Below are 19,897 nucleotides of genomic sequence, written 5' to 3'. Positions count from 1 at the left end.
ATCTATATCTAGAGACTATTTCAGAAACCTTAACAGTGTGTATATGTATATCTAACTAAATGTCAGAGTGTTCTGTCTGAGGGTCACAGACAGTAAACCACAAATTCCCTTACACATACACATGTGTATAAGTATATGTATATATCCCTCTTATTCTGGATTTTGCCTTGCAGACACATTTATAGATTTTATGTTTATTTTGTTTCTTTGGTGATAAAATGAAAGACAAATGAAAAACATCAGGTGAAAAACATGAAAAGGAAATTTTATTTCATGCTTTTATTACATTTTTTATTCCATTGACCCTTTTGCTATGAGCACCTTTTCATAGTAGATGTTTACTCACTGCTTTACATTTTGAAAGGCTACATTTAGCTAATGCATCAAAATGGAGTGTCGTTTGTGACTTTACTATTTAGATTTCCAGGTTTGTTGAGATCCCTTAAAGATTGTCAGACTGCCGTCATTGTTGAGAGTTGTGCGGTTGTCTTCAGTTTTACTGTTGTGACAAGTGTTAGAAGCCCAAATAGGTTTGTTTTGAGTGTCATATATAACCAGGTTTCCATCTGACTGCATGGAGAGAAAAGCAGCTGGTTTTCCATCAGTCCCTGAAGCCCATATTGGTTTTGGGCCATAAACAACAAAGTTCCCATCATCCTAAAGAAACACAGATAGAACTCAGTGTGTTCTCACAATGGCCATAACAGTTCCACGCTGTTTGAGGTATTCTGAACATTTACTGTACCTGGAGGATAGCTTTGTAGTTCCCATCATTTGAGACGATATAGTCACCTTTAAACAATTGCTGATTGGTGCACAGGGAGTTCTTACTCATTTTCCTATGAAAGGTTTAGGGTTTATAATTTCAGAAGGTGATTTCACCATACTAATATGCATAACTTGAACTAGAACCTATGATTACATTACTGTTCTATAAAAGTCAATCTGGTGTGTTATAATATTACTCTATAACAGAACTGTTGCTGTGTTTTAATACTCTCCTATAACAGAACATCTGGTGTGTTATTACTCTATAACAGAAAATATGGTGTGTTATAATACTCTTCTATAACAGAACATATGGTGTGTTATAATATTACTGTATAACAGAACATCTGTACTTACGGTGGTGCATGTGTGTGTGTAAGTTGTGTGGGTGGGGTACTTACGGTGGTGTGTAGGTGGGTGTGTAAGTGTTAGTAGCTGCAGTGCAGGTGGATCTCGTCCTAAATCTTCTACAGTAGCTGGTGGCACCTTTATACAGGTGGATCAACACTGAACCCCTCAAGAGGGGTGGGGCCTAAATGTCACACCCTCTGTAATATTCAGTGCACATATGTTTCAGGCATTAAAGAAGACATGAGGGTGTATGAAGTTACTGGACTTCTAGATATGTGTGCTACTAACAGAATAGACCCTTTACTCTGAAGAGACCCTTTACACTAAGTGTAATTTGTTTATGCAAATAAAAAAATTAGGAAGTTATATTTAAAAGAGTATATATATATATATATATATATATATATATATATATATATATATATATATATATATATATATAGTATTTAACCAACGTGTAATGTCCACTTTCAGTCTCAGTTATGTATTCAGGACCAATGTCCTATAACTAGTCTGTGTACACAGTGTGTATGAGCTCAGTGCAGTCTGTATACACACACACTGGTGTGTGTGTGTATATGAGCTCAGTGTAGTGTGTGTACACACATATGTCTACACATGTCCACCTTGAACAGGCACTTTTATTTTCAATTTTAAAGGGCCACTGAAAATCTGTCCGTTTCTGTTTCTGCATACAAAATTTACTTTACAGTAACATCACATTATGGATGTGGACACATTTTATGTCTGGGGACACATTTTGAAGCTCTCATAATCATCCCTTGGAACTAATACCTGCTGTTGTTAAGCTGCTTTCTGATGTATATTATTGTACAGAAGTACAGAATGATTTCACAGAACAAGGACCAAACCTAATGAGATGATGCTCTAACCATTACTGACTTTAGTCCTATATCTAACTTACATATGAATATCACAGCTGATAAACTTACAAACTAGGGTTTGTTTGATCGGTCCGTTAGTGAAGACCAGAGCACATTTTTTCACAGCTTTAATCCAGTATTTTGTTCCACATGTGTAATGATGAAAGTGCAGTGTGTAATACATTCTCAGGAGCTTTGGTACCTGAACTTTATCATGTGAACAAACAGTTAACCATTACTTTGCAAAGACATGACTGACTTACAGCAGTGTTTGGTTGTCTCCAAGGTAGAAATCCTTATACTGGTACATTAGGCCTGAGTCTTAAGCCCATTTTTCCCCAGAAGCTGTGCTAGAACTTGATTTACATTTCATGTATTTATGCTACTGAGCAGAAATATAACCTATACTAATTATTTTCAGTTTTGATTATGGGTCTAGATTACATTATAGAGTGAGAATATTTAATTTTGTACAGTTTGTGCTGGTTTGCCAAGTGAAGTAAACAAACCACCTGTCACGGACTTCATGTATTTTTCCTTGGTTAGCCTGTTCACCAAAAACCTTTGTACCCTGGTCTTGTCTTACCTTAGTCTAATCGTAAACCACACACAAAGTGTATGGTTATTACCATGCACAAAGTGGACAGAGAAGTATTTGCATGGGCCTTCCAGACACAGCATCAGTGTGCAGTTGTCTGAGATAGCAGATACTGAGAAGACTAAGAACAGAGTTATGCAAAGTGCAACACTGTATAAAGTAGTCTGTTTGGTTCAGGTTGGTTATGTACAAGTTGACTTGCTCCATTATTATGACAGTTACCTCACAAAGTAGTAAATTATCAAGTTCAAGCACATTAAAGTGAATGCATTAGTGAGTGCTTTAGTGAATGTAGTTTAATTGCTCAGCTAGAGACTAGGGCCAAATTTCCATCAATCACCCAACATACTCCTTTATGTCTTTAATCCTACTGGCATCTGTATGAAGTCACTAGTAGAACTGAAATGGGATAAAATGTCAGCAGTTCAGCCCACAAAAATGATTGTGAAATATATAAACAAGCAATTCCTTAGAATACCTACAGGCAGACAGCTTCATGGGCGTGTCTTTGGCTGTTGATTGTCATATTGTGTTACTCTGGAATGTTCTACGTGGGCTACATAAGCTTACACTTCTTGTAGTAACTCGGAACTGTCTCTCTCAGTTCAGATTCAAGTGTGTGTGTAGAAAAAACTAAGTAGGCCTATTCCTTCTTCCCAGGTGCAGTTATCAGTTTCCCTGTGATTCAACCTTGGGTGCATAGGAATGGATAAGCAATGTTATCTCTAACTCTGTTACGGCACAGAAAAACATCTTCAATATGGTTACAGTTAATCACTAAGCAGTGCAAGAAGTACTTTTCACACAGACTGTGCTACAGTGTCTGCATGGACATGATTAACATGAATCACACACATGCAGAGATGTACAGTTGTGACCAAATTTATTCAACCCCCACTGAAATAAAGTGTTTTGGCCAGTTTGACATTGATTTTGATCATTTCAGTCATCTTATTTACAATTATATCAAAGAGGCACTTATAAATTAGACAAACATAACATAATATTTATGATGGAATAACCACAAATGTCTTTACTGTGCTCACATCATTATCAGTTTTATTCAACCCCCTAGTGACATTATTTTTTAGTACTTAGTACAACATCCTTTTCCAGTTATGACAGCTTTCAAGCGTGAAGCATAGCTTGACACAAGTGTCTTGCAGCGACCTATGGGTATCTTAGCCCATTCTTCATGGGCAAAAGCCTCCAGTTCAGTCACATTCTTAGGCTTGCGCACTGCAACTGCCTTCTTTAGGTCCCACCAGAGGTTCTCAATTGGATTTAAGTCTGGTGATTGCGATGGCCACTCTAGAATGTTCCAGCCTTTCATGTTCAACCATGCTCTAGTGGACTTGGATGTGTGCTTCGGATCATTGTCCTGTTGGAAGGTCCAACGTCTCCCAAGCCGCAGGTTTGTGACTGACTCCATCACATTTTCCTCCAAGATCTCCTGGTACTGAAGGGAATTCATGGTACCCTGCACACGTTGAAGCTTTCCTGTACCATTAGAAGCAAAACAGCCCCAAAGCATAATTGACCCCCCGCCATGCTTCACAGTAGGCAAGGTGTTCTTTTGTTCATAAGCCTGGTTCTTCCTTCTCCAAACATAGCGCTGGTCCATTGTCCCAAACAGTTCTAATTTAGTTTCATCTGACCACAGTACACTGTTCCAAAACCTTTGTGGCTTGTCCACATGACTTTTGGCATACTGCAGTCGACTTTTCTTGTTCTTTGGAGTCAGCAAGGGGGTGCGTCTGGGCGTTCTGGCATGGAGGTCTTCGTTATGCAGTGCGCGCCTTATTGTCTGAGCTGAAACTTCAGTGCCCACATCTGACAGGTCTTTTTTCAGTTCCTTAGCAGTCACGCGGGGATTTTTCTCCACATTACGCTTCAGGTAGCGCACAGCAGTCGCGGTCAGGATCTTCTTTCTGCCACGACCAGGTAACGTTTCCACTGTGCCCTTTAACTTGAACTTGCGAATGATACTTCCGATAGTGTCTCTTGGAATATTTAACAACTTCGCAATCTTTTTATATCCATTGCCATTCTTGTGAAGAGCAATAACCTCTTCTCTTGTCTTCTGGGACCATTCTCTTGCCTTCACCATGCTTGGAAACACACCAGTAGATGTCTAGAAGGAGCTGAGTATCACAGTCCTTTTAAATCTGCCTAATTGGTGCTTATCATGCTTGATTGCTGCTCGTTGACATCCACAGATGTTTTCAATACCTGATGGAAAACACTGGAATGAACCTCTGTTCTTAGGAGTGGTAGTCGTAAAGGGGTTGAATAATTGTGTCAATGAAGAAATCACAAAAAGGCCATTTAATACTTTATGACAAAAAAAATTGATGCTATCTTAGTTGCATTTAGTTCTTTAACAAGTCCTTGTAAGATTTCATTATGAACACAATTACAAATGTGCACTGAATTCCATAAAACCCTTCGCAGCATTGGGGGTTGAATAAATTTGATGCATGATCAACCATCATGAGATCACCAAGCGTGGATGGGGCGTGCGGGGAGAGGCCAATATACATTTGTCAAATCGTGTGTGATTTATGTCAATTTCATCCAATCATATGCTTTAATCACCTCATGTTCACCTTGTGTGCTTATGAACTAAAGTATAAGAGATGAGAGCTCGGAGAGGGAAATTAGTGTAACGTGGCTTGCGCCACGGAGCGAGGAGACGGACACAATCGCTGAGAAGAGCGAGATTTATTAAAGGGAATACCATACTCGTCGTCACTTAGCCAGTCCGGGTCGATAACGGGAGGGCAGTCAGTAAAACAGGCGTATACGGGCATAACTAAAACAGGGGAACACGAGTAACAAGCAGGAAACCAAAAGACGGGAACAAATAAACGGTCAGGTATAGCGATAAACACAGAAACAGCTAAACATCCAAAATATATAAAAACACCAGACAAAGGACAAGGGAGACTCAGGGGTTTATATACATGGGACAGAAAACGAGGGACAGGTGTGAACGATAATACAGGGGCGTGGTAACAAACGAGGAATCACGAAGACAAACGAGCTGGGCGGGATGAACAGGCAGGGAACACGGACATAAGGGAACCCAGAGTGGCAGCTACGAGAGGGGGCGTTGCCCTACGTGACATAACCCCCCTCAAGGGCAGACAGGACAGGGACACTGACCAGGACAGGGAACTACGGCACACGGCGAGGGACAGGAACAGAAGACACAGGACAGACCAGAGGGACAGGACCGGGCAGAACAGGACATGGGACCTGGGGCATGGCAGGGACAAAGACAGGGGACATGGAGACTGGCCAGGAGCTGGGCCGGGACACGGCACGATACGGGACACAGGGGGGCAGGACAGGGCCATGGCGAGGCACAGGAGCAGGACTGGACAGGACAGGACCGGGGACAGACACGGGAGTCGGGCCAGGGGACAGGGCAGAGGAGAACACGGAGGCAAAGACAGCATGAACAACAGAGACGGGCACAGGCACAAGGTGGGTGACAACTTGGGGAACAGACATGGGGACGGGGACAGAGACGACACCACAGGAAACAGACACGGGAACAGGAACACAGACCTTGACAGACACAACCACGGGGACAGGGACCAAAACAAAACCAGGGACAGGACCAGGGAGCAAGGGGAACACGGGCAACGGAACATAGGAGGCACAGGGCGGAGCAGGGGGAACACGAAGTCCATGCCCAACAGGGGGCAGCACAGTCTCAAGGGCAACAGGCGGGGACCGCTGGCGTGCAGCGGGAACAGGCGGGGTCCGCTGGCGGGCAGCGGGGACAGGCGGGGTCCGCTGGCGGGCAGCGGGGACAGGCGGGGTCCGCTGGCGGGCAGCAGGAACAGGCGGGGTCCGCTGGCGGGCAGCGGGAACAGGAGCCGGCAGGCAGGCAGCGGGAACAGGAGCCGGCAGGCAGGCAGCGGGAACAGGAGCCGGCAGGCAGGCAGCGGGAACAGGAGCCGGCAAGGACGACCCCTCCTGGGTCGCGGAGACAGGAACCGGCGTGGGTGAGACGTCCTCGGGGGGCGGAACCACCATCGGGCCGACGTCCTCGGGGGGCGGAACCACCATCGGGCCGACGTCCTCGGGGGGCGGAACCACCATCGGGCCGACGTCCTCGGGGGGCGGAACCACCATCGGGCCGACGTCACCGGGGGGCGGAGTCGCCGCACTGACGTCCTCGGGGGGCGGAGTCGCCGCACTGACGTCCTCGGGGGGCGGAGTCGCCGCACTGACGTCCTCGGGGGGCGGAGTCGCCGCACTGACGTCCTCGGGGGGCGGAGTCGCCGCACTGACGTCCTCGGGGGGCGGAGTCGCCGCACTGACGTCATCGGGGGGCGTGACCGCCATACTGACGTCATCGGGGGGCGTGACCGCCATACTGACGTCATCGGGGGGCGTGACCGCCATACTGACGTCACCGGGGGTCCGAGCCGGCCACTCCTGGTTTGAGTGACCACTACTCCCCCCCAAAAAATTCTTGGGCGTCTCTAGGGGAGAGGACGGCAGGATTGAAGGAGGGAGGAGCTCCTCAGGGCAGGCGACGACCTCATGCGTTGTGGCAGCGGGGCTCTGAACCGGGGGCGTGGTCTTCCTCCTTCCCCGGTCTGGTCTGCGCCTGGAAGAACATACAGACACAACTGCTTCTCGGTGGCTTTCATTGTGACTCCGCCTCGACGGAGGCATCGGGAGTTCACAATGGCTTTTGAAAGCCAACCGAGAGCCAAGCCAACGCTCGTCTGCACATTCCTTCCGTCTACCCGAATCTCGCGCTACAGGTTGCTCCTCCCTGTAGCGTGTGTCGAGTCGGGCAGACACGTAGCGCTTATCAGGGAGCTCGTCGCTAAAGCCAGAAACCGAAAGTGATTTCGCTTTGTTTTTACGGCGACGAGACTCCCCTGTACCCACAGCGCAAGGGGAATTCCTGTCTCTGGTTTGTTCGCGCTGTAATACCGGAGAGTCGAACCGAATTAAACCAGTCAACATCTCATTACAGCGGTTGAACTTACCAGAGTCTCGCTCTCTCGCTGTGTCCTTGTTAGGTCTGGTGTTATGTAACGTGGCTTGCGCCACGGAGCGAGGAGACGGACACAATCGCTGAGAAGAGCGAGATTTATTAAAGGGAATATCATACTCGTCGTCACTTAGCCAGTCCGGGTCGATAACGGGAGGGCAGTCAGTAAAACAGGCGTATACGGGCATAACTAAAACAGGGGAACACGAGTAACAAGCAGGAAACCAAAAGACGGGAACAAATAAACGGTCAGGTATAGCGATAAACACAGAAACAGCTAAACATCCAAAATATATCAAAACACCAGACAAAGGACAAGGGAGACTCAGGGGTTTATATACATGGGACAGAAAACGAGGGACAGGTGTGAACGATAATACAGGGGCGTGGTAACAAACGAGGAATCACGAAGACAAACGAGCTGGGCGGGATGAACAGGCAGGGAACACGGACATAAGGGAACCCAGAGTGGCAGCTACGAGAGGGGGCGTTGCCCTACGTGACAATTAGCTCTCTTTTGCAGGCGTTGAGTGTATGTAAAATGAGAACTCTGGATTGATCCATACTTGCTTAATAAATTTATCTTACTTTACAATCTTACCCAACTGCTTCTGACTTTTATTGTGCTTACCATTTACGGGTTACAGAATTTCAACCACATAATTCTTTCAGAAAGCTTTAGGAATCATCTGTTTCTGCAACCCAGTCACCGGGAACAAAGGAGTGTAGCAGATGGTCTGCTGGCTCTAACATCATTGCTTTCACCTGCTTAGACTCAGTACAGAGAGACTATGTACGTTTAAATCAATGGTGGTTTAAATTGATGTCCACACACTCAATCTGTATTGTCTATCTTTTTGCATGCTTCTACATAAGACGATTGCATGCAAGCACCTACAAGCACCTGGGAGATGGTCTGGCTTGCCAGTGGATGTACTGATGCCCGGTGTTGGATGTGCCATTGCTGCAAGAGGATGTGCTGATGCTAGGTCCTACTTGAGGCCAGTGTTAATTTCGTTGACGAATAATTTTCGTCATAGTTTTCGTCAACGAACCTTTTTTTCATGATGAAAACGAGACAATAACTAAATAAAAACTATACGAAGGGATAAAAACGATGACGAAATTAATGGACATTTTCGTCAACAAATAAAAACGAGATGAAAATTGGCCAGCGACGACATCTAATCAGACCTGATTTAGTTTAGTGAAAGGTAGGGATAAATTAAGAAGAGATCCAACCATAACTACTTTAGCGTACACAGAGAGGCGGGACCAACCCAGTACTAACGTCTTCACATCGCACAGAACCTGGGAAGACCATACCAGCCTGTAAACTGTGGTCACTCATGAAATTAAACTCGAAGTTAACTCGACAATGTCAGCAGGGAGAAAGATGAGCGGCGATATATGGACACATTTCTCCTTTTATTTTGAGAAAAACAAGACGGTGTGTAAACCATGTGGGACGATGATGTCGGGAAAAATACAACAAATGAAATGTCATCTGCAGGCTATGGCATTGCTGTTTTTACGGCACCCAGTTTTATATAGAATGTAATATGTATTGTGCATATCAAACTCCATATGTTTTTCAGGTAGAGCGGGCCAACTGGTCATCAATGTTTTGTTATTGTTATGCTCAATAACTATAAGTTCAGGTCAATAAAGTTGTTTGGAAATTTGTTTTTGGATATATTGCACATACAAACAATAATATTCCGTAACTGGTTAATAAAAATGTTTAATTTTGTGCAAGTGTATATAATGACTATTAGACCATTTATATTTGTCAACTAAATTCTTTTGATAATTAGTCGACTAAATTCTAATGATAATTAGTCAACTAAAACTAGACTAAGACTAAAAACAACTCCAAGGACTAAATTATGACTAAAACTAAATGACATTTTAGTCAAAACACTAAGACTAAAACTAAATCAGAAAATGCTGTCAAAATTAACCCTGCTTGAGGCTCACCATCTGCACTGAAGGGACTGTGACTACTTGGCCAGGGAACAAGAACTTTAACTATTACTGTAGAACCACCTTTTGTCCACAAATACAGACTTGTGCTAACAGGTCGCCCAATGGAGGATGGGTTCCCTTTTGAGTCTTGGTCCTCCCGAGGTTTCTTCCTAATCCCCACCATCATAGGGAGTTTTTCCTTGCCACTGTTGCCTTTGGCTTGCTCATTAGGGATCTGGACCCATACGATTTTAAAGCTGCTTTGTGACAACATGTGTTGTAAAAAGCGCTATATAAATAAATTTGACTTTGACTTTGACTGACTTGTACAAAGACACACAGTATTGAATTAGTGGTTCATTCAACAGGCGGTTCTCCAGCTCTGGGGGTCCAAGACCTGTGTTGGGAGTTCTGCCAAAGACAATTTCAAACGCTGACAGCCCTGTCTAAGCTTCTGGTCTGATCCTACACTGCCACAACACTAATGGCAAACATTTTGTCCAGGACATCCCTGTTTCCTGGCAAGACCTGATTTTATTGTGCCATTGTCTCTTTGCACTGCGCCTGCACTGGCAGGGTGGTAGCTGCAATGCTTGGGCATGTCTATGCCTAGGTATTTAGTTAGATTTTGAAGTCCTGTGTGGAAAAGGGTGTCCCGTTATCATTGGAAATTCTCTGTGGCAGACCCCACCGGGGAATGATCTCTCCCAGGAACACCTTAGAATCCGCATCACTGTCCTGTTTCCCTGTTGGAAAACCTTTCACCCACTTACTGAACATGCAAACACATACTAGAAGGAACTTATTTCCTTCAGATGGTGTTACTTCCACAAAGTCTATTTGCCAATGTTGAAATGGTTCTGTTGCTGGTGGGTGTCTTGATGGGGCTGGAATTAAGTTGGTGTCTCTTCTAATGGATTTCTGTGCACAGATCTAACTCAGCTGCCTGAGCTAAATAGTTTGAGTGGAGGGCTGCTGTATCGAGCACCTCATGTGCTGTTACAACAGCAAATGCTGCTCTGTTTGTTCCTGTTTTATCTCTGCTTGCTGAGCCATCAACAAAGCATTCAAGCATTTGAGATAGGATCCTCTTTCAGATCCGCCCTCGGGCTGTAGATGATGTTAAGCATGGCCTGACAGTCATGTGGGTCTCTATCCTCCTCTGTTGGGACTAAGGTGGATGGCTTGAGGGTCATACATCTTTTCACAATGACATTTGGCATGTTGAGCAGTCCACTCAATCATCGAAGTGCTGGATCCTTTGGTGGGATTCAGTTCCCTGAGGGGCCCCTCGCTCTCTGTGTAGGAGAGAATAAAGGTGCGACAATATGAGAACATGCCAAGAAATGATAACAGTTCTTTCTTAGTTCGTGGATTGGGAAGCTTTGCAATGGCCTTCACTCTTTCCTCAGATGAGATGCATGTGACTGTTGTGAGATAACATGTCCTAGGACAGGGGTATTCAACTATATTTTTCCGCGGTCCATTTATGGCAGATAGCTGTGACCTGTGACAGAAATTATTGATTATTGACTAATCATCATTGATTAGATCATGTTTAGTTATTATAAGAGATCATTATGAACTTTATGATTTAGGACATGTCCATTCTGATTAAGCAGAAGGACTACAATAATGAAGTAGTGTGATTCAGTGTAACCATGTTTAGTTCATATTATGCATGTGTGCTATATGCAGGGCCGGCGCCACGGGGGGGCGAATGGGGGCTATATGTGACCCAGGTCAGGGAGAGTACTGAGGGTAAGAACACTCTGTTAACTGGTAGTCACTAGGCTACTATACTTGGGTCATTTAGCTTTCTCTGTGTTCAACTGATACATCAGTTGCTTCCGCTAACTCTAGGGAAGTCCATATTAGGAGATACACACATGTGAGACAAAGTAGCCTGCTGGGCGCCTATGTTTTGGCTGCGCTAAAGATAACCTGCTGTTAGAACTGCTGAATTGTGATTAAGATTGTATATAAGCAGGGGGAGTGCCCCCCTGCCTTCAGAGTTGTCTGTGTCTGTCTTGTATCTGTCTTTGTCCTATTTATATATATTTATATTTTTGTAATAAATTAATCATTTAACCACGTCTGAGTCCTCATCCATTTATTAAAGCTGTTCCCTCTGGAAGTTTTAATGTACGTAGTGCAGCATTGTAAATGGTGGGTGATTCACAGTAACCTTGACATAATCTAGTGAATGTGTATGTTTTTTTTCTTTGATGTAAAAGGCAAACCAAAATTGGCTATCTGGATGAACTGGAATACTTAAAAAAATACATTGGCAAGATCCACTACACTGAACCACTGGCTGTCTGGGGGAACAAACGTGCTTTCGCTTGTAAACACTCGGGAGTATTGCTGGCAGGCCCATGCTTTCTTCTTCACACACACACACACACACACACACAATGTGAAGTAGATAGATTTGAGGAGAAGGGCATGACTAATTTGCAATACAGAGAAACCTGGAATGGAGTGGAGTGACAATTCTAATCACAACGCACTGTACATGTATTATGATTGAGGCAGTCGAACAAAATTCCGGACGATTTTGAAATTCCCCCTGGACATTTTTTTAGATCTCAAAAGTAGACGTCTGGTCACCCTAGTTTACAGGACCGAAGAAAAGCCACAAGTTCTTCTCCAAAACACCTTCCTCCTGTCAGATGGTTTGCCCATACCCTCGGCTGCTTTCATGATGTTGTAACGTGGCTCGCGCCACGGAGCGAGAGGACGGACACAAGTGCTGAGAAGAGCGAGATTTAATAAAGGGAATACCAAAATCAGGGTCGAGAAGGAATGCATGGGTCAAATCATCGAGGGAGTCAGAACAAGAAACACTGAGCGACATAACTGGATACTGGGAAAACAAAACACGGGTAAAACGCAGAATAACGAAACCAACAGATAACACAAGGTGACTGGGCAGCAAACTAGACGTACTTACAGACAGGGTAACTGGATGAACACGGCAACACGAAAGCAGACAACCAAACTAGATAGACAAAATCACGGATGACACGACTGGGGAATGACGGGACTTATATACATAGAACCAAACTAGGGACAGGTGATGACAATGACACAGGGGCGTGGTAACAAACGAGGAATCAAATATAAACGAGCAGGGCGGGACAAACAGGCAGGGAACACGGACATGAGGGAACCCAGAGTGACAGCTACGAGAGGGGGCGTTGCCCTATGTGACATAACCCCCCCTCAAAGCGTGCCACTCCGGGGCACGCAAGGGCAGACAGGACAGGGACAGCGGACACAGGACAGACCGGAGGGACAGGACCAGACAAAACAGGACGAGGGACCTGGGACACGGCAGGGACTGGAGACAGGGAGACAGGCCAAGAGCTGGACAGGGACGTGGTACGACATGGGACACAGGGAGGCCGGACAGGAGCAGGAGCAGGGCCGGACAGTACTGGACTGGGGACAGACACGGGAGTGGGGCCAGGGGACAGGGCAGAGGCACACACTGAGGCAAACACGGCTTGTACAACCGAGACTGGGACAGGAACAAAGTGGGTCACAATCTGGGGAACAGACACGGGAACCGGGACAGAGAGGACACCACTGGAACCAGACACAGGGACGGGCACAAGGACACGAACAGGCACACACACAGGGACTGGGACCAACACAAAACCAGGGACAGAACATGGGAGCAAGGGGAACATGGGCAAAGAGACAGGGGCACATGGCAGAGCAGGGGGCACAAAGAGTCCAGGCCCAATAGAGGGCAGCACAGTCTCTGGGGACACAGGCGCGGCCGGGCGGCGGGCAGCGGGCACAGGAGCCGGCAGACGGGCAGCGGGAACAGGCAGGGTAGGCTGGCGGGCAGCGAGAACAGGCAGGGTCCGCTGGCGGGCAGCGGGAACAGGCAGGGTCCGCTGGCGGGCAGCGGGAACAGGCAGGGTCCGCTGGCGGGCAGCGGGAACAGGAGCCGGCGTGGACGACCTCTCCTGGGTCGCAGGGACAGGAACCGGCGTGGACGACCTCTCCTGGGTCGCAGGGACAGGAACCGGCGTGGACGACCTCTCCTGGGTCGCAGGGACAGGAACCGGCGTGGACGACCTCTCCTGGGTCGCAGGGACAGGAACCGGCGCGGACTGCCGACGGGCAGCGGGAACTGGAACCGGCGCGGACTGCCGACGGGCAGCGGGAACTGGAACCGGCGCGGACTGCCGACGGGCAGCGGGAACTGGAACCGGCGTGGACGACCTCCTCGGGATCGCGGGGAACAGGCCGCAGACGTGACATGACGTCCTCGGGGGGCGGTGTCGCCGCACTGACGTCCTCGGGGGGGCGGAGTCGCCGCACTGACGTCCTCGGGGGGCGGAGTCGCCGCACTGACGTCCTCGGGGGGCGGAGTCGCCGCACTGACGTCCTCGGGGGGCGTGTCCGCCGCACTGACGTCCTCGGGGGGCGTGTCCGCCGCACTGACGTCCTCGGGGGGCGTGTCCGCCGCACTGACGTCCTCGGGGGGCGTGTCCGCCATACTGACGTCATCGGGGGGCGTGTCCTCCGCGCTGACGTCCTCCGGGTTCCGAGCCGGCCACTCCTGGGGTGAGTGGCTAGTACTCCCCCCCAAAAAATTATTTGGGAGCCTTAGGGGAGCGGCTTCCGGGATCATCGGAGGGAGGTCTGCGTCACTGGGGTCCTGGGCGAGCCTGGAAGAACACACAGACACAGAAGCCTCTCGGTTGCTCTCTCTGCGACGGCTCCGCCTCCTCCGAGGCGTCGGGAGCTCGCAGTGGCCACCGAGAGCAAACCGAGGGTTAAGCCAACGCTCGTCTGTGCGCTCATTCCGTCTGCCCGCTGCTTGCACCACAGGTTGCTCACGCCTGTGGTGTTCGCCAAGCCGGGCAGACACGTAGCGCTCAATAGGAGTCTCGTCGCGAAAGCCAGTTAAAAGTGACTGCACTTTCTTCTGTGAGCGACGAGACTTCCTTGTTCCCACAGCGCCAGGGGTATTCCTGTCTCCGGCTCGTTCGCGCTGTAACACATAAGAGTTAAACTGCACGGAAGCAGCCAACAACTCGTTACAGCGACTAAACTCACCGGAGTCTCGCTCTCTCGCTGTGTCCTGGTTGGATCCGTGATTATGTAACGTGGCTCGCGCCACGGAGCGAGAGGACGGACACAAGTGCTGAGAAGAGCGAGATTTAATAAAGGGAATACCAAAATCAGGGTCGAGAAGGAATGCATGGGTCAAATCATCGAGGGAGTCAGAACAAGAAACACTGAGCGACATAACTGGATACTGGGAAAACAAAACACGGGTAAAACGCAGAATAACGAAACCAACAGATAACACAAGGTGACTGGGCAGCAAACTAGACGTACTTACAGACAGGGTAACTGGATGAACACGGCAACACGAAAGCAGACAACCAAACTAGATAGACAAAATCACGGATGACACGACTGGGGAATGACGGGACTTATATACCTAGAACCAAACTAGGGACAGGTGATGACAATGACACAGGGGCGTGGTAACAAACGAGGAATCAAATATAAACGAGCAGGGCGGGACAAACAGGCAGGGAACACGGACATGAGGGAACCCAGAGTGACAGCTACGAGAGGGGCCGTTGCCCTACGTGACAGATGTCAGCCGTCCAGTGTCGGTGCACCATGATGATTCCGGTCCAGACTTCTACCATCAGGAACTGGGTGACCATTGGTTCGGGCTTGGTTATCATCATCTGGTCGGCTGTCTGATTGCCAACGGGCACCATCTCATACCCTGATCCAGTGTGAGGGCCTGGTGCTGTCATAAGTCCTCCTCCCTTCACTGAGGTTTGAAGCCTGGTGTGCTCACCGACAGGGGAGAGTACGGGGGACAGGTCTTCTTACAGTTACGTCATTGTGCATTTTCTAGGGCAGTGTTTCTCAATCTTTTTTCAGTTGTGGCACCCTTTATATGCATGCAAAATTTTAAGGCACCCCAGTTTACAATGCGTTAAAAACACAGGCTTGGGAGGGGGGGGGGGGGCGTAAGTTGTTGACGGGGGGGGGGGGGGGGGGGGTGAACGTAAAATGGACACAAATTAAGTGTTATATCGCAATCTATCGATCGCGGGTGGTTGGCGCCAGAGCGAACTAGTAACTCATTGAATCATAGATATGGATCAGATAAATAAACAAGATTTTTTTTTCGGATGTGAGACATCGGAAGTGTGCCGTGAGAGCGTGTGAAAACAGTCAAATGCGTGTGTCTCATGCTCAATGCGTGAGCGTTGGCAACCCTGAAAACATACTCTCTGCCGCAGAGATAATCGCCGCACACCGCAGCATATTCAGCCAATCCATCGGTTGTATATTATAACAGGTTAAACCAATCTGAATATAGATTGCGCTGTTTCTTGGTAGACTTTAGCCAGCCCGCTACCCAACCACACACACACAGCCGCTACACTAACCATCGCGACAGAAACCAATCCCCCCCGCCTGAAAAAAGCTCACGCCCACCAAACTTGAGAGATCTGGTCATATGAAATAAATTTTAATGATTTTTAAAGCGTATAATAACTTCAATTTTTAAAACTATAGTTTTTTATTTCACATCAGAATATTTTGACGGCACCCCCGATTAAGACAGACGGCACCCCAGGGTGCCGGTTGAGAAACGCTGTTCTAAGGCAGCTCTGGTGTCAGCATATGGTGGTGGGTATCTGTTGTGAGGCGGGTCTGGGAGTGGTGCAGCTGCAGCAGCTCCCTCTACCTTGGGTGCTCCAGCTGGTTGTTCGTCAACAGCTGGTGGGTGACGTCTTGTCAGGGCGGCATCGAGGTCAGGATCAGCTAAGGAGACACACTGGGGCACTTTATTAGTATTTTCTCCATGCCCTACCTGCCTAACCTTCTTTTGCACATTAGCTCTCTTTTGAGCCTCCTCTAACCAACACTTAGCTTTGTGCAACATATCTTCCTTATTGTCATCAAAATATTTGTATGCTTTATTATCCTTTTGAGGTCTCTCTTGAACCCTCTGTATCATCTTCCCTAAATACACCACCCTCAATGAGCCACTTGGTGCAAACCCACAATTTTCTATCCAGTATAGAACATGTTTGCAGCAGTCGGTACCATAAAGTCTATTAATCTGTTCAAACAGGCTATTGGGATGTTGGATGACATCAAAGTCACATTTTTTGCTGTTAATTAAATCCATCTTTTAAATGATCAAAATACAAATTGCTATCAAAAATACAAATTGCTATCAAAATACACTTATTTACTGCTTAACATATATTGGATCTCAATTTAGTTCCAACAATGGCCGTGAATAGGTCCCTCCTATAGCCTCGCACTGAATCAACCCGTATTCTTAATATGTTAATGTTCGTCTGCAATAACGGCCTTTTCTCTAGTTAGGTGTCTAAATGGGTCTATTCTCTTGATAGGCCCTTTATTACTCCCAGAGTAATATTCCTTTCCTATTTCAATGCAGGCAGGGATGCCTATTCCGTGGAAAACTACAAATAAGTTTTTTTTATTTACTTACGATTGCATGCCAACACCATGTTCTTTTTGTTCGTCAGATGAGGCGGGAGTTGTCAGCGAGGTCAGAACTTTCAGCTGCACCCTGGCGGTACTTTCCCTTTAGCTTGTGGGGTTCCCGTTGTCCAGCTAAGTCCCAGACTGAGGAGTGTCCTCAGTGAGCTTCAGTTCATTCCTCCACTACGATCCTCGCTCATCCCGCCAAATTCTGTGGTGGAATTGATGGCACAGAAGTTGAGGTCTTATAATATATTAAGCAGTATTTATTAATAAGAGAGTTACAAAATATAAAAGTATAAAAATATGATGTGAAGCCTGTGCTTCAAACAGTAACTCTGAACTGTCTCTCTCAGTCCAGATTCTTTATAGTTAAAGTGTGTGTGAAGAAAAAACTAAGGATGCCTGCTTCCCAGGAGCAGTTATCAGTTTCCCTTCGATTCAACCTTGGGTGCATAGAAACGGATAAGCAATATTATCTCTAACTCTGCTGCTGCACAGAAAACTTCTTACAGTCTTACAGAAATACACCTTCAGTATAGTCATAGTGATTACTTAGCAGTGCAAGCAGTACTTTTCACACAGACTTGTGTTATAGTGTCTGCATGGACATGATAAACATGAATCACACATGAATATAATCAATTTGTTTCACAGTGGACAGAAAACTGAACACAGAAACAAATTCACTTGTAACAAACTGTTTTCAGGTACAACCCCTGTGAAAAAGACTTACAGAAACATTGAACATTTTTACTTCTATAGGCTACCCTTGACAATTATTTTGTATAACTGTTTGATAAAATTTAAGTTTATATTAGTATTAATATATATTTATATTATAAAATTTAGAAACTCTGACCCTCAAAATTATAACTTGAAGTTAGCTATGATTCTGTCATGGATCACACAACTACATCCATCCAAGCACTGCTACACTAACCTCCTATTCCCACTGTGATCTCCAATCTGGTACACCAGAATACTAACTGGAATTACCTGTTGGAGTTTTAGATATGATGTTTATCTACCCTACCTGCTTGCTACAACCGAGCACAGAAATAGGTGCAGAGGAGGGATTAACATGAGATTTCCTGGATTTTTTTTCTTATTTTGTCTCTCATAGTTGATGTTACCTATGATGAAAATTACAGACCTCTCACATCTTTCTAAGTAGGAGAACTTGCACAATCCATGTCTGACGTAATACGTTTTTGCCACGCTAGTATCTAAAGTATCTAAAGCAGGGGTGCCCACAGTTTTCAGCTTGCGAGCTACTTATAAGATGACCAAGTCAGAAAGATCTACCGGGGTGGCGGCGAACGTAATTTGTTGAGCGGGGGGGGGGGGGGGGGGGGGGGGTTGCGAACGTAATTTGTTGAGTGGATTGCAAATTGGCTACCGTGAATGTCAGTCAAAATACAACCGTCAGTGCAAATGTGCGATTCATCTACTACTATTTTATGTGACGCGATCTACGCACATTCCTTCGCGATCGACCGACACTTCCTTCGCGATCGACCGGTCGATCGCGATCGACGTAATGAGCACCCCTGATCTAAAGCATCTAAAGCAGGGCTTAATTTGAGCCAGATCCTGCCGGAACAGGATCTGGGAACTCTTTCATTTTGAAGAGTGCGTTCCGGGAACTGTCTGCCTCGATCCGGTAATTTTCAAGCCTACTAATTATAAGTTATGAAGAAATTGATTCTGTCTGCATTGAATCAATTAATTGAAGAAAGAAATTTTTTAAACACAAGATCCACATTCAGGCTTCCTAAATCACATAAGAGCTCTCCCTTTTAGCGATGCCTTTCTGCGTCTCCCCCATAAAACATCTGCCCACCCTTCACACGGCCCTAGTCCAAAGTCATTGGCATTTTTATTATTATACACAAAAATATAATAAAGCAACACAAATAAATTGCAAATCAGTTTTACGGTTTATGTGGGTCATTAATTAAAAAATAAAATTATTTATTACATTTTACAATAAAAAATTGAAATGGTTGATGGGAAATATTTTGTGTTATGTAGATATCAGACAAAGGCACCAATTTGTCAAAATAACAGCAATCAATATGTCGAAAAGACATCAAACTTGCTTTCCTTTTTTACAAAAGAAGCATCTGATTGTACTACTAAACAACCGAGACTTGAAGCAAATGAAGGCAGCAGCAGTGGAAATGTTATTGGGGCAGGTGTGAGTGTGGTTGAGTCCCAAGCTATATACTAAACAACTAATAAGGTAAGACACGATTCTGCACTTAAAACACTTATAAAACACACGTAAATCATTTAAAAGTAATTTATATAAACAAATTGGCTTGTTATTTTGACATTTGTGCGCCTAACCGTTGTGTTTTGTGTGCAAATTAAGCACTGTTCTAAAGGTTATAAAATATATCTAACCAACTTTATAAAGTTCCTATAAATAATACCCTGCTTTTTCAGAGGTTTATCCTAAACATACACAGCAGATGGGATACTTTATAGGGAATTGGTTAGCATACATTTACCTTTATCTGATACTAATTATAAGTTCATCTTGACCACTATAGCTATAACCAAGGGAGACTGTGGTTACACAGTTAACTAGATTTATTAAGCAACCAACAAAATACTAAACAAAAGAACAACTAAAGTAAAACAAGATAATATACCCAGTGGAAACAGCAATACATACAGGTGCAGGGTGCCTCATAGTGCAAAGAAAGAACAGCCTCAAGACCCAGTGAAGAAGAAAAAGAGAAGAGGAAGAACACCCATGCCCCTACA

At 45.9% G+C, this 19,897-nt stretch overlaps 2 long non-coding RNA genes across 2 annotated transcripts; both read right to left on the bottom strand.

The window, feature by feature from the left end:
• Window positions 1–744: 744 nt before the first annotated feature.
• Window positions 745–1,229, bottom strand: LOC143509874 (uncharacterized). Its single transcript, XR_013129816.1, has 2 exons — window positions 1,170–1,229; window positions 745–839 (listed from the first exon to the last, which is right to left on the bottom strand). It is a non-coding gene; the product is annotated as an uncharacterized LOC143509874 (long non-coding RNA).
• An 8,248-nt stretch (window positions 1,230–9,477) lies between these two features.
• On the bottom strand, window positions 9,478–18,043 carry LOC143509667 (uncharacterized). The gene is made up of 4 exons (XR_013129720.1): window positions 17,982–18,043; window positions 17,127–17,330; window positions 16,347–16,436; window positions 9,478–10,893 (listed from the first exon to the last, which is right to left on the bottom strand). It is a non-coding gene; the product is annotated as an uncharacterized LOC143509667 (long non-coding RNA).
• Between the last annotated feature and the right edge of the window lie 1,854 nt (window positions 18,044–19,897).

Source organism: Brachyhypopomus gauderio, chromosome 3 (genome assembly GCF_052324685.1).
Source record: "Brachyhypopomus gauderio isolate BG-103 chromosome 3, BGAUD_0.2, whole genome shotgun sequence".
NCBI classification, from domain to species: Eukaryota; Metazoa; Chordata; class Actinopteri; order Gymnotiformes; family Hypopomidae; genus Brachyhypopomus; species Brachyhypopomus gauderio.
The sequence above is the reverse complement of the archived record's forward strand: the minus strand, read 5'-3'. Positions and strand labels throughout refer to the sequence as shown.